Raw genomic sequence first — 15226 nt, 5'->3', positions numbered from 1 at the left:
GCAAACTACTCTGGGTTTTGTTTTAATCTAACACTGTGACTGTTTCTCAGAAAGAAGCCAGATGGACTAGATGTTGGGCCTTGGCTCCCACTAGTAAATGTTAGATTTGGGCTCAACCTCAGTTCCATTTTAATTAATCCTCATCAGTTTACCTGGTGTTCTCTGATTGGAGCAGGGCAGCCTTGCGGTTCCTCTCTATGGAGCATAACATGGAGCATCTGCCAGCCGGTATGTTCCTGATGAGGAGCGAGAGGAAAAGTGCGTCTGAAACTGAGGCAGGTGCAGAAAGTTATTGCGTATAACAACACTCAACACATGGCCATGTTAATTTGAAGATACTGCCTCACAAGGGAAAATGTCAAAGTGTTTAAAGTTAAGTTTATGCATCAACTCCAAATTTTTAAGGTAACGTTTAAGGTTAGGCATTAACTCTGAATGGTTAAGGTAAGGGGTAAGGTTTGGGATAGGCTTAAAACAAAAATATAGAAAACTACTTTCTATCACTGGATTCAAACATGCAACTTTTGGAATTAGAGGCAGATGTTTGAAGGTGACATTGCTAACTGTTGCCCCTAGTGGCCGGTTTCCAGGTCATCTCCTGACATCCTCGGACATGGATGGACAGCAGAATACTGACTTGTATCACTGGTGACCTGTCTGCGTTATCCAGCATTCAGATAGAATAGGATTGATGTAAAAAAAAAAAATGCATTAGAGATACATTATGTATTGATTGCACAGGAGTCCCACGCTCTCCAAATGACATTCTGCTACAGTGTTGTTCACTGAGGTGCATTAGTTGGCATTGGTTGCTTTGCCGACATAATGTAGCTGATAGTCACTTAATTCATTTTAATGACCAGTATGGTACATTTGCTGTAATGATCGTGAGCAGCCTTTTATTTCTCTGTATCTGAAACTGGTGTGCCTTCCATTAGTGATTTGGGAGGACAGTGGCACTCTTGGCAAAGCCCAAAGGACTTTAATTACGTTTGGCCACTGGGGGGAGAATGTCTAAAATGAACAAAGGGAGATGGAGCTGGTTCTCTATAATTAACCAGGTTCACCTTTACTACCTTATGGAGTTCACTTACTTTAATCTGAATTAAAGTAGTACAACAAAACAATCTAGTGGACTACATTAGTGCCACATACTCCATTTCACATATATCAGACCTGAACGAAATCTGAGAAAACATGATGAGGAATGATTTGCATCATTGTCAAAATCTTTATATCAACATTGTTGATTAATGTAGATATATATTTCTAGCCAAAAACAAAACATGTACAGAATAACAGAAAGATAATGTTGTGTTTCATCAGAATGATACCATAAAGAATCATAATCTGTATAATATGAATAATCTTTATGTTTTTCTCTGCGTAGGAAGGAGCCTGAAATTAAGGATGAGCTCTTTCTTGAGGGTTTTTCTTTTTGTAGCGGCTGTCACAGCCAGCTGGTCAAAGGCCTGCTAACAGGCTCTGCTTGGTTAGCGGCCAGCACTTCGTTTTGTAACCAAGAAGATTACATTGGGATTATTTGTTTTGGGTGGCTCTGATCCATCCTTAAATGTTTTTATATAATGAAAACAAGGGGAAACAAAAACAAAGCACACTCCCTTCTCCAAAGCAAGACTCAATAAATGAATTACATGTAAATGCTAATCTCAGACAAACATGTAATTAGTAAATCATTGTTGTGATGAATTCGTTAAATGTTTTTGCAAAACAGAATCATGTGTTGGTAATGTTGCTTGGTTGATGCGGATAATAGATTCTGGGATACTGGGAGTTTGTGAAAATGGCTTTCATCTGTTATAATAGTTTGACCACCATTTAAATTTGAGATTTCGTTTAAAGTCTATAACAGACCCCAACCAACCAACCAACCAAGTAAACAAACACACACATACACACACACAATAGTAACTGTGGTGCATGGAATTTCATATGATGTAAAAGGTCATCCTAATACTATTCTGTGGATCAAAGCATGGAACTCCAAATAGACCCATCAGCATTTAATCCCACAGTGAGGCCTCAGCTGTTGTCTCTTGTGGCTCTGCTTGGCTCTACTAATGAACAGGCCCATAATGCAGAGTGCTCAATTATTCTTTAAAATATTGGCACCGCTATAAAGTGAACATCACTTAGCTACAGTCTCCCAGCTCATTTCATTTTCTCTTCTGCACAGTGAGTGTCTGACCCTGGTCTAAAAATATGCTTTGCAGGCCGAAGCATGAGGCACGCACCACTTTAACTAAATTTTGTCTCGGACTACTAATCCCTAAAGAGCAAACTTGGAGATGGAGCAGCACGGGGCAGATGAGATCTACCAATTTTTAAATAAAATAGTGAATGAGCTTGCAGTCTGTGGCATTGTAATTGGCTTTTTATTCTGTCTGTGTAATGTGGAGGTTAGCAATTTCTGCTCTGCATGATCTTTAATCCCATAAACAGTAAAGGGAACATGTGCACGTCAACAAAAATAACAGACGCCTGCACAATGATCCCAGTTAATATCATTAGTTATTAGGAATCATGAATGGCTTTGTTTCATTGCCAGATATGATGGTATCCCGTGATAATTTCCACATCAGCACATGTCAAATCAAATCAAATTTTATTTGTCACATGCTTTGTAAACAACAGGTGTGGGCTAACAGTGAAATGTTTATTTACGGGCCCTTCTCAATAATGCAGAGAGAAATAAAATAGAGAAATAATAGAAAAGTAAAACACGTAATAATTAAAGTAATAATAAACTGTATACACAATGAGTAACAATAACTTTGCTATATGCAAGGGGTACCAGTACTGAGTCAATGTGCAGGGGTACGAGGTAATTGAGGTAGATATGAACATATAACTAGGAATAAAGTGACAGATAGTAAATAGTAGCAGCAGCGTATGTGATGAGTACAAAAAGGGGTCAATGAACAAAGTCCGGGTAGCTATTTGGTTAACTATTTAACTAATTATTTAGCAGCCTTATGGTTTGGGGGTAGAAGCTGTTCAGGGTCCTGTTGGCTCCAGACTTGGTGCAACACTACTGCTTGCTGTGTGGTAGCAAAGAGAACAGTCTATGACTTGGGTGGCTGGAGTCTTTGACAATTTTTAGGGCCTTCGTCTGACATCGCCTGGTATAGAGGTCCTGGAAGGCAGGGAGCTCGGCCCCAGTGATGTGTTGGGCCGTACACACTACCCTCTGTAGCGCCTTGCGGTCGGAATCCAAGCAGTTGCCATACCATGCAGCCAGTCAAGACGCTCTCAATGGTGCAGCTGTAGACATTTTTAAGGATCTGAGAGCCCATGAAAAATCTTTTCAGCTTCCTGAAGCGTTGTCATGCCCTCTACCCAACTGTGTTGGTGGGTTTGGACAATGATAGATCCTTAGTGAATTGGACACCGAGGAACATGAAGTTCTTGACCCGCTCCACCCAGCCCCGTCAATGTGATTGGGGACGTGCTCAGCCCTCCGTTTCCTCTAGTCCACGATTATCTCCTATGTCTTGCTGACGTTGAGGGAGAGGTTGTTGTTCTGGCACCACACTGCCAGGTCTCTGACCTCCTCCCTATCAACAGTGATCAACAGTGACCAGGCCTACAAGCATTTCGCTACACTCGCATTAACATCTGCTAATCATGTGTATGTAACCAATACAATTTGATTTGATTTGATTACTACCGTCATGTCGTCGGCAACCTTAATGATGGTATTGGAGTCATGCGCGGCCACACAGTCATGGGTGAACAGAGAGTACAGGAGAGGACTAAGCACGCAGCACCGAGGGGGTGTTGTTGCCTACCCTCCCCACCTGGGGGCATCCCATCAGGAAGTCTAGGATCCAGTTGCAGAGGGAGGTGTTCAGTCCCTGGGTCTTTAGCTTAGTGATGAGCTTGGAGAGTACTATGGTGTTGAATGCTGAGCTGTAGTCAATGAACAGCATTGTCACATAGGTGTTCCTTTTGTCCGTGTGGGAAAGGACAGCGTGGAGTGCAATAGAGATTGCATCATCTGTGGATCTGTTGGAGCGGTATGCGAATTGGAGTGGGTCTTGGATGATGGTGTTGTCAGCCATGACCAGCCTTTTAAAGCATTTCATGGCTACAGATGTGAGTGCTACGGGGTGATAGTCATTTAGAGAGGTTACCTTGGCGTTCTTGGGCACAGGGACTGTAGTGGTCTGCTTGAAACATGTACAGTTGAAGTGGGAAGTTTACATACACCTTAGTCAAATAGATTTAAACTCAGTTTTTCACAATTCCTGACAATTAGTCATAGTAAAAACTCCCTGTCTTAGGTCAGTTAGGATCACCAGTTCATTTTAAGAATGTGAAATGTCAGAATAATAGTAGAGAGAATTATTTATTTCAGCTTTTATTCTTTCACCACATTCCCAGTGGGTCAGATTTTACATACACTCAATTAGTATTTGGTAGCATTGCCTTTAAATTGTTTAACTTGGGTCAAATGTTTCGGGTACCCTTCCACAAGCTTCCCACAATAAGTTGGGTGAATTTTGGCCCATTCCTCCTGACTGAGCTGGTGTAACTGAGTCAGGTTTGTAGGCCTCCTTGCTCACACATGCTTTTTCAGTTCTGCCCATACATTTTCTATAGGATTGAGGTCAGGGCTTTGTGATGGCCACTCCAATGCCTTGACTTTGTTGTCCTTAACCTCTTGTCGTTCGCCTAGGATAGGGGGCGCTACAGCGATTTTTGAAAAAAAATTGTGCCCATTTTAAACGGCCTCCTACTCAAACTCAGAAGGTAGGATATGCATATAATTAATACTTGTGGATAGAAAACACCCTAAAGTTTCTAAAACTGTTTGAATGGTGTCTGTGAGTATGGTGTTTATGCTTACGTACTATTGTTTGTACAGATGAACCTGGTACCTTCAGGTGTTTGGAAATTGCTCCCAAGGATGAACCAGACTTGTGGAGGTCAACAATAGTTTTTCTGAGGTCTTGGCTGATTTCTTTTGATTTTCCCATGATGTCAAGCAAAGAGGCACTGAGTTTAAAGGTAGGCCTTGAAATATACTGCTCAAAAAAATAAAGGGAACACTTAAATAACACAATGTAACTCCAAGTCAACCACACTTCTGTGAAATCAAACTGTCCACTTAGGAAGCAACACTGATTGACAATACATTTCACATGCTGTTGTGCAAATGGAATAGACAACAGGTGGAAATTATAGGCAATAAGCAAGACACCCCCAATAAAGGAGTGGTTCTGCAGGTGGAAACCACAGACCACTTCTCAGTTCCTATGCTTCCTGGCTGATGTTTTGGTCACTTTTGAATGCTGGCGGCGCTTTCACTCTAGTGGTAGCATGTCTACAACCCACAAAAGTGGCTCAGGTAGTGCAGCTCATCCAGGATGGCACATCAATGCGAGCTGTGGCAAGAAGGTTTGCTGTGTCTGTCAGCGTAGTGTCCAGAGCATGGAGGCGCTACCAGGAGACAGGCCAGTACATCAGGAGACGTGGAGGAGGCCGTAGGAGGGCAACAACCCAGCAGCAGGACCGCTACCTCCACCTTTGTGCAAGGAGGAGCAGGAGGAGCACTGCCAGAGCCCTGCAAAATGACCTCCAGCAGGCCACAAATGTGCATGTGTCTGCTCAAACGGTCAGAAACAGACTCCATGAGGGTGGTATGAGGGCACGACGTTCACATGTGGGGGTTGTGCTTACAGCCCAACACCGTGCAGGACGTTTGGCATTTGCCAGAGAACACCAAGATTGGCAAATTCGCCACTGGCGCCCTGTGCTCTTCACAGATGAAAGCAGGTTCACACTGAGCATGTGACAGACGTGACAGAGTCTGGAGACACCGTGGAGAATGTTCTGCTGCCTGCAACATCCTCCAGCATGACCGGTTTGGCGGTGGGTCAGTCATGGTGTGGGGTGGCATTTCTTTGGGGGACCGCACAGCCCTCCATGTGCTCGCCAGAGGTAGCCTGACTGCCATTAGGTACCGAGATGAGATCCTCAGACTCCTTGTGAGACCATATTCTGGTGCGGTTGGCCCTGGGTTTCTCCTAATGCAAGGCAATGCTAGACCTCATGTGGCTGGAGTGTGTCAGCAGTTCCTGCAAGAGGAAGGCATTGATGCTATGGACTGGCCCGCCCGTTCCCCAGACCTGAATCCAATTGAGCACATCTGGGACATCATGTCTCGCTCCATCCACCAACGCCACGTTGCATCACAGACTGTCCAGGAGTTGGCGGATGCTTTAGTCCAGGTCTGGGAGGAGATCCCTCAGGAGACCATCCGCCACCTCATCAAGAGCATGCCCAGGCATTGTAGGGAGGTCATACAGGCACGTGGAGGCCACACACACTACTGAGCCTCATTTTGACTTGTTTTAAGGACATTACATCAAAGTTGGATCAGCCTGTAGTGTGGTTTTCCACTTTAATTTTGAGTCTGACTCCAAATCCAGACCTCCATGGGTTGATAAATTGGATTTCCATGGATTATTTTTGTGTGATTTTGTTGTCAGCACATTCAACTATGTAAAGAAAAAAGTATTTAATAAGATTATTTCATTCATTCAGATCTAGGATGTGTTGTTTAAGTGTTCCCTTTATTTTTTTGAGCAGTGTACATCCACAGGTACACCTCCAATTGACTCAAATGATGTCAATTAGCCTATCAGAATCTTCTAAGGCCATGACATCATTTTCTGGAATTTTCCAAGCTGTTTAAAGGCACAGTCAACTTAGTGTATGTAAACTTCTGACCCACTGGAATTGTGATACAGTGAATTATAAGTGAAATAATCTGTCTGTAAACAATTGTTGGAAACATTACTTGTGTCATGCTGGTCAGCGCATGCTCTGAGTACGCATCCTGGTAATCCATCTGGCCCTGCGGCCTTGTGAATGTTAACTTGTTTAAAGGTCTTACTCACATTGGCTACGGAGAGCGTGATCACACAGTCATCCAGAACAGCTGGAGCTCTCACGCATGGTTCAGTGTTGCTTGCCTCGAATGCATTTAGCTTGTCTGATAGCAATGCCTCACTGGGCATCTCGCGGCTGGTTTTCTCTTTGTAATCCATGATAGTTTGCAAACCCTGCCACATCCGTCGAGCGTCAGTGGCGGTGTAGTAGACCGTAGTAAGAGGTTATTTTCTATGGTAGAGTAGGTCAGGGCGTGACAGGGGGTGTTTTGTGTTTTTCTAGGTTTTGTATTTCTAGGTTTAAGTTCTAGGTTTCTATTTCAATTTTGGGTTTATTTTGGGTTGATCTCCAATTGGAGGCAGCTGGTCCTCGTTGCCTCTAATTGGAGATCATATTTAAGTAGGGGTTTTTCTTCCTGGGGTTGTGGGTTTGAGTAGTGTTTGTTTCGCTCTGCGTCACGGTTTGTTGTTTTGTTAATTCAGTTATTTATGTATTGCAAAGTTTCATGGATTTAATAAAATGCGGAACTACAACCACGCTGCACTTTGGTCTGCTCCTTTCGACAGCCGTGACACACACACCCCTTGAGCTTACCCGACACTGAAATTTTGTCCTGCCAATGCATATGAAAAACAGCTAGATTTATATTATCCATGTCCTTCTTCAGCCACAACTCCGAGAAGCATAGAATATTACAGTTCTTCAGGTCCCATTGATAGGATAGTCTCGAACAGAGCTCATCCAGTTTGTTCTCCAGTGATTGTATATTCTCCAATAGAACAGAGGGTAGAAGCGTTTTATTTACTTGCCGCCGTAGTTTCGTCAGGGTGCCTGCACGTCGGCCTCTTCATCACCGTCTCTTTCTCTTCCAAATGTCGGGGATTAGGGCCTGGTCTAGGTTGAGCAGTGTGTCCAGCGCCTCCGACTCATTGGAGTAGAAATCCACTTCCAAATCAAGGATAGTTATCGCTGTTCTGATGTCCAAGAAGCTTTTTCCGGTCATAGGAAATAATATCACAAACATTATGTAAAAAAAAGTTAAAATCAGCACACAAAACACACAAAATTATACTTTCCAGCGCCATTCCTCCCCATGTTCAAAGCCAAAGGAGGAAGCCCCTAAGTGACATTACATCCCAAGCCTTACGGTTGAACTAGTTACCCCAAAACGAACAACTGTCATGTGGATTTTGTGCCAATGTCACTGATGGTATTGCAGTACATACTAAGGTCTTCCAGCACAAAGATCAGAATGTGGTTGGATGTATTCTAAGCAATGATAGATTTCCCATCCAGAGCCTCAAATCTTTGTTGTAATACAATGTGTTGCTAATTCTCTGAACACTGATTGACTGATTCAGGACAGGCTCAGCCATTCACCAGATGCTATTATCTAGAGTGACTTCAAGTCAACACATACATTAGGCCTATTGGTACATGTAACCCATGTGGGAACCTACAACCCCATGCTCCACATGAATGAACAATCTACAAAACTGCAGTTATTCATTATCTAGTCTGATTCGCTAACCCTTTCAAATGGTGAAAGAATGCCCAGCTATAATGGGACAAGTGGTTATTTTCAACACATCTGGATGTTCCGGAGTTGTGGGACATTCAAATCAAACAATCCTGCCTACCCTCCTAGTTTATCATGGATTTATTACATTAAGAGACGATACGGAATATAATAAACAGACAATTTAAAAAGCAATGTACTGGACTTGAATCTGTTTTCAAACATATTTTAAAACCCTCCAGTTTAAATGCATTTGTCTGAATTGGTCAGTGACAAGTGCACACAGTTCACATCTGAATTCAAACCCACACATACACATATTTCAGTAGATTGGAAAAAATCTGAATGAATGTTACTCCACATACTGATACTGGACAGGGAATAAACAAAAAAGATGTATAATTCTCCTAACAAAATATATGGATTGGTTGTAAATTCCAAAGCTTCTACTGTGGAATTGCTGTAAATTCTGTTACAAAACATGGTATAGGAGGGGTCATATGGATCTTGGTGAGTATATATAAACTTGCTGTATATATGGTTGTTTATGATTACTTTGTTGCTCTTATAGAACAACACAATGATGTCAGATTACTTATTATTATAGCACCAGACCACCTTAGTCAAGCTGGAGATCCCATCCCATGACTCAGTCATGGGATTGGTCATATGATCAGAGCAGAGGATCCTGGGAGGTGATCTGCTTCCAGTTTTGTGGTGGGCTCAATGGTATGCACAGAAACAGGAAACAGATGTGGTCTCCCCTCCAACAGCTCTGTCAGGTCTCACTGAATATTGCACGTAAATTCAAGTAAATAGAAAATAAAATCTGTTTAATGTAACGGTACCAGAATTTTGGACAGAACAGAAAGCTCTCTAGTAACACAATGACCATACCATTTAAGGAACTGTAGGTGAGAGTGGGGTAAGTCATGCCAAAGGGTTAGTTGAGCCACACCTTGTTGCTAGGATACCATACACAAAATGAATCATGTAAGCAAATATTTGGAAAGAGGTAATCTTTTCATGGAATCTGTGAAGGAAGAAACCACATGGAAAAATTAGTAGGTCCAAAAAAATGATTTTCACAAAGTCATTGTATTGTGTTATAGGTGTCATGATGCTTGTATCTAAACCAAAGTAGATTGTTTTAAGACAGTTTTATACATCAGTTGGGGTCTTTATAAGCTACAATATGAGGTCCTAAACATGGCATGAAAGCTCATACTCAGCTGTGTGGGCTAATATAGTCAAATAGTTGCTTTGGGGTAAATTGCGCCATTTGGTTTTATGCATAATACACATAGTATTGTCATGCATTATGAACTTAAGATGCATTTTTATTGTTACAGAGCAGAAAATCATGTCCCATGTATACAAAAGTAAAACAAGCAAGGGTCTAGTCCCTTGAAGTTCTTGAAAGAGCAGCCAAGGAAGTGAGAGAAAGGAAGAAGTCCATTCGAGCAGCAGCAAGGGATGAAAAAATTTACCAAATTACGCTTAAGAGGTACATAGGCAAAAAAGAAAATGAACATGTACCTGTGCGAAAGAGAGGCCATGATAGAGTAGCAGAGGCACACAAAGGCTTGTCTGACATGAGTCTGAGCTTGCGAAACATATCAAGAATCTTGCAGACCAGTTTCATGGGCTTTGTAGCCTCAGATGCAGAGAACTTGCCAACGAATTTCCACATTGAAACCACATCCCTGTCCCAGACATTTCCTGCCCCCTTTTGAAGACACCTCGCATTTGTGTGATTAGTCAAGTTCAAATTATGAAAAATTCCTTCCTCAGTTGAGTTTATATTTGTATTTATTATGGATCCCCATTACCTGCTGCAGGTACTCTCCCTGGGGTCCAGCAAATTTAAGGCTGTTATATACAATTTTTAAACATTACAATACATTCACAACAGATTTCACAGCACATTAAGTGTCTGCCCTTGGGCCACTACTCTATTACCACATATCTACAACACAAAATCCATCTGTACGTCTGTGTACAGTGCGTATGTTATTGTGTATGTGTATGCATGTGTCTGTGCCTGTGTTTGTGTCTCTTCACAGTCCCCGCTGTTCCATTAGGTGTATTTTTTATCTGTTTTGTAAATATGATTCTATTGCTTGCATCAATCAATTGCATCCTTTGTCCTCCTCTTGTCGTGCCCTGTGTATATATATATATTGTGGCAAAGAAGGGGGTCGAGTGATAAATGGCATATATGTGAGGGCAGAGCTAATAAACGGGCTATGCCCGATCACTAAAATGGCCACCCCGATCAGAACTACAGATCACAAAATGGCCGGCTGCCAAAACTACAATTCCCAGAAGCAAGGGGAACCCTCAGAAGGTGGAGCCGACCCACAGATAAAAGGTCAAGAAAAACCAGGAAGAGAGAGAGAGGGAAGGATCTATGAACCATAGAGAGAGAGAGAGAGAGAGAGAGAGAGAGAGAGAGAGAGAGAGAGAGAGAGAGAGAGAGAGAGAGAGAGAGAGAGAGAGAGAGAGAGAGAGAGAGAGAGAGAGAGAGAGAGAGAGAGAGAGAGAGAGAGAGAGAGAGAGAGAGAGAGAGAGAGAGAGAGAGAGAGAGAGAGAGAGAGAGAGAGAGAGAGGAGAGAGAGAGAGAGAGAGAGAGAGAGAGAGAGAGAGAGAGAGAGAGAGAGAGAGAGAGAGAGAGAGAGAGAGAGAGAGAGAGAGAGACAATCTACATTGGCTGGATTTACCGTGTACGAGCTGGACTGTTTTGGACTTACCTGTTGGCGTTTAGACCTGGACCTACCGAGAACCAGATTTGTGTACCGAACCCTGCTATCCTTGACCTTACCTGCGGCCTGGGTGGACCAGGACAGCGAAACAAACACACAGGTACTGTCATGTTCGAAAGAATTTTCATTCTGGGCTGACTTTGGTGACAGTTTCCCACTTAATTTGTGACAAACGCTCCTAACTTTGAAGATGTTTGCCACAATATATATATATATATATATATATATATATATATATATATATATTTTCTTCGCATATCTTTTTATATATTTTTTTCTAAAAACTCAACCTCAAAACACTCTCCTACAACCCGCCTCACCAATTAAAAAAAAAAGTATTATTTACCTCAAATCTGAAATCCACAACAGAAGCTAGCCAGAGGTTAGCCAGAGGCTGGCCAGTTCACTGGCTAACATTGGAGTTCAGCTAGCCACGGTTGGCGGTCATCAGCTATCCCTTAGCTCGAAAAGCTATCGCCAGTTTTGTACAGCGCGACTCAAACCAGAGCATACCGGACTTATTTTTCTCTCCATATCCCCGGATTTCTACCGCAGGCTCTGGACATTTACACCTGGATCTTGCAGCTAGCTAGCTGCTACCCGAGTGACTATTGGCTAACGTCGGTCCCGGAGCTAACATCAATTATTCCGGAGCTAGCCAGCTGAAGAGTTCCATCAGCCACTCCTGGGCTACAATCACCTATCCGGACCCGTTTTACTGCCGATGCAGAGCCCCATCGGGCATTCATGATGGACTACCGGCGTTATCTACCTGAGGGAGTTATCCAACTGGCCCCTCCATCGCGACGTAACCTGAACACCATCTGCGGCCCGCTAATCGCTCATTTCACCTTATCCAACCTTTCAGTTCCACCACCCACACATGCTATGACATCTTCTGGTTTCAATGATGTTTCTAGAGACAATATCTCTCTCATCATCACTCAATGCCTAGGTTTACCTCCACTGTATTCACATCCTACCATACCTTTGTCTGTACATTATACCTTGAAGCTATTTTATCACCCCCAGAAACCTGCTCCTTTTACTCTCTATTCTGGACGTCATAAATGACCAATTCTCATAGCTTTTAGCCGTACCCTTATCCTACTCCTCCTCTGTTCCTCTGGGGATGTAGAGGTGAATCCAGGCCTGAATCCTGGCTTAGGAAGTCCACCAAAAACTCTGAAATCTTCATCCCTAACTACAACATTTTCAGACAAGATAGAAAGGCCAAAGGGGGCGGTGTTGCAATCTACTGCAGAGATAGCCTGCAGAGTTCTGTCCTACTATCCAGGTCTGTACCCAAACAATTTGAACTTCTACTTTAAAAAATCCATCTCTCTAAAAACAAGTCTCTCACCATTGCCACCTGCTATAGAACACCCCCTAAACTGGGACATGCTTAACACCCCAGCCATCCTACAATCTAAGCTTGATGCCCTCAATCTCACACAAATTATCAATTAACCTACCAGGTACCACCCCAAAGCCGTAAACACGGGCACTCTCATAGATATCATCCTAACCAACTTGCCCTCTAAATACACCTCTGTTGTTTTCAACCAAGATCTCAGCGATCACTGCCTCATTGCCTGCATCCGTAATGGGTCAGCGGTCAAACGACCTCCACTCATCAATGTCAAACGCTCCCTGAAACATTTCAGTGAGCAAGCCTTTCTAATCGACCTGGCCCGGGTATCCTGGAAGGATATCAACCTCATCCCGTCAGTAGAGGATGCCTGGTTATTTTTTTTTATATGCCTTCCTCACCATCTTAAATAAGCATGCCCCATTCAAGAAATGTAGAACCAGGAACAGATATAGCCCTTGTATCTCTCCAGACCTGACTGCCCTTAACCAACACAAAAACATCCTGTGGCGTTCTGCATTAGCATCGAACAGCCCCCGTGATATGCAACTTTTCAGGGAAGTTAGAAACCAATATACACAGGCAGTTAGAAAAGCCAAGGCTAGCTTTTTCAAGCAGAAATTTGCTTCCTGCAACACAAACTCAAAAATGTTCTGAGACACTGTAAAGTCCATAGAGAATAAGAACACCTCCTCCCAGCTGCCCACTGCACTGAGGATAGGAAACTCTGTCACCTCTGACAAGTCCACTATAATTGAGAATTTCAATAAGTATTTTTCTACGGCTGGCCATGCTTTCCACCTGGCCACTCCTACCGCGGTCAACAGCACTGCACCCCCCCACAGCTACTCGCCCAAGCCTTCCCCATTTCTCCTTCTCCCAAATCCAGTCAGCTGATGTTCTGAAAGAGCTGCAAAATCTGGACCCCTACAAATCAGCCGGGCTAGACAATCTGGACCCTTTCTTTCTAAAATGATCTGCCGAAATTGTTGCAACCCCTATTACTAGCCTGTTCAACCTCTCTTTCGTGTCGTCTGAGATTCCAAAAGATTGTGAAGCAGCTGCTGTCGTCCCCCTCTTCAAAGGAGGGGACACTCTTGACCCAAACTGCTACAGACCTATATCTATCCTACCCTGCCTTTCTAAGTTCTTTGAAAGCCAAGTCAACAAACAGATTACCGACCATTTCGAATCCCACCGCACCTTCTCCGCTATGCAATCTGGTTTCAGAGCTGGTCATGGGTGCACCTCAGCCACGCTCAAGGTCCTAAATGATATCGTAACCGCCATCGATAAGAAACAATACTGTGCTGCCGTATTCATTGACCTGGCCAAGGCTTTCGACTCTGTCAATCACCACATCCTCATCGGCAGACTCAATAGCCTTGGTTTCTCAAATGATTGCCTCGCCTGGTTCACCAACTACTTCTCTGATAGAGTTCAATGTGTCAAATTGGATGGCCTGTTGTCTGGGCCTCTGGTAGTCTCTATGGCGGTGCCACAGGGTTCAATTCTTGGGCCGACTCTCTTCTCTGTGTACGTACACTGTTGTCTGGGCCTCTGGTAGTCTCTATGGGGGTGCCACAGGGTTCAATTCTTGGGCCGACTCTCTTCTCTGTATACGTATACTATACAATGATGTCGCTCTTGCTGCTGGTGAGTCTCTGATCCACCTCTACGCAGACGACACCATTCTGTATACTTCTGGGCCTTCTTTGGACACTGTTAACAACCCTCCAGACGAGCTTCAATGCCATACAACTCTCCTTCCGTGGCCTACAACTGCTCTTAAATACAAGTAAAACTAAATGCATGCTCTTCAACCGATCGCTGCCTGCACCTGCCCGCCCGTCCAGCATCACTACTCTGGACGGTTCTGACTTAGAATATGTGGACAACTACAAATACCTAGGTGTCTGGTTAGACTGTAAGCTCTCCTTCCAGACTCACATCAAACATCTCCAATACAAAGTTAAATCTAGAATTGGCTTCCTATTTCGCAACAAAGCATCCTTCACTCATGCTGCCAAACATACACTCGTAAAACTGACCATCCTACGGATCCTCGACTTCGGCGATGTCATTTACAAAATAGCCTCCAATACCCTACTCAATAAACTGGATGCAGTCTATCACAGTGCCATCCGTTTTGTCACCAAAGCCCCATATACTACCCACCACTGCGACCTGTACGCTCTCGTTGGCTGGCCCTCGCTTCATACTCGTCGCCAAACCCACTGGCTCCAGGTCATCTACAAGACCCTGCTAGGTAAAGTCCCCCCTTATCTCCGCTCACTGGTCACCATAGCAGCACCCACCTGTAGCACGCGCTCCAGCAGGTATATCTCTCTGGTCACCCCCAAAGCCAATTCCTCCTTTGGCCGTCTCTCCTTCCAGTTCTCTGCTGCCAATGACTGGAACGAACTACAAAAATCTATGAAACGGGAAACACCTATCTCCCTCACTAGCTTTAAGCACCAGCTGTCAGAGCAGCTCACAGATCACTGTACCTGCACATAGCCCATCTATAAATAGCCCAAACAACTACCGCTTCCCCTACTGTATTTATTTATTTATTTTGCTCCTTTGCACCCCATTATTTATATTTCTACTTTGCACTTTCTTCCACTGCAAATCTACCATTCCAGT

Source organism: Salmo salar, chromosome 02, assembly GCF_965601325.2.
Source record: "Salmo salar chromosome 02, fSalSal1, whole genome shotgun sequence".
Lineage (NCBI taxonomy): Eukaryota > Metazoa > Chordata > Actinopteri > Salmoniformes > Salmonidae > Salmo > Salmo salar.
The sequence above is the reverse complement of the archived record's forward strand: the minus strand, read 5'-3'. Positions refer to the sequence as shown.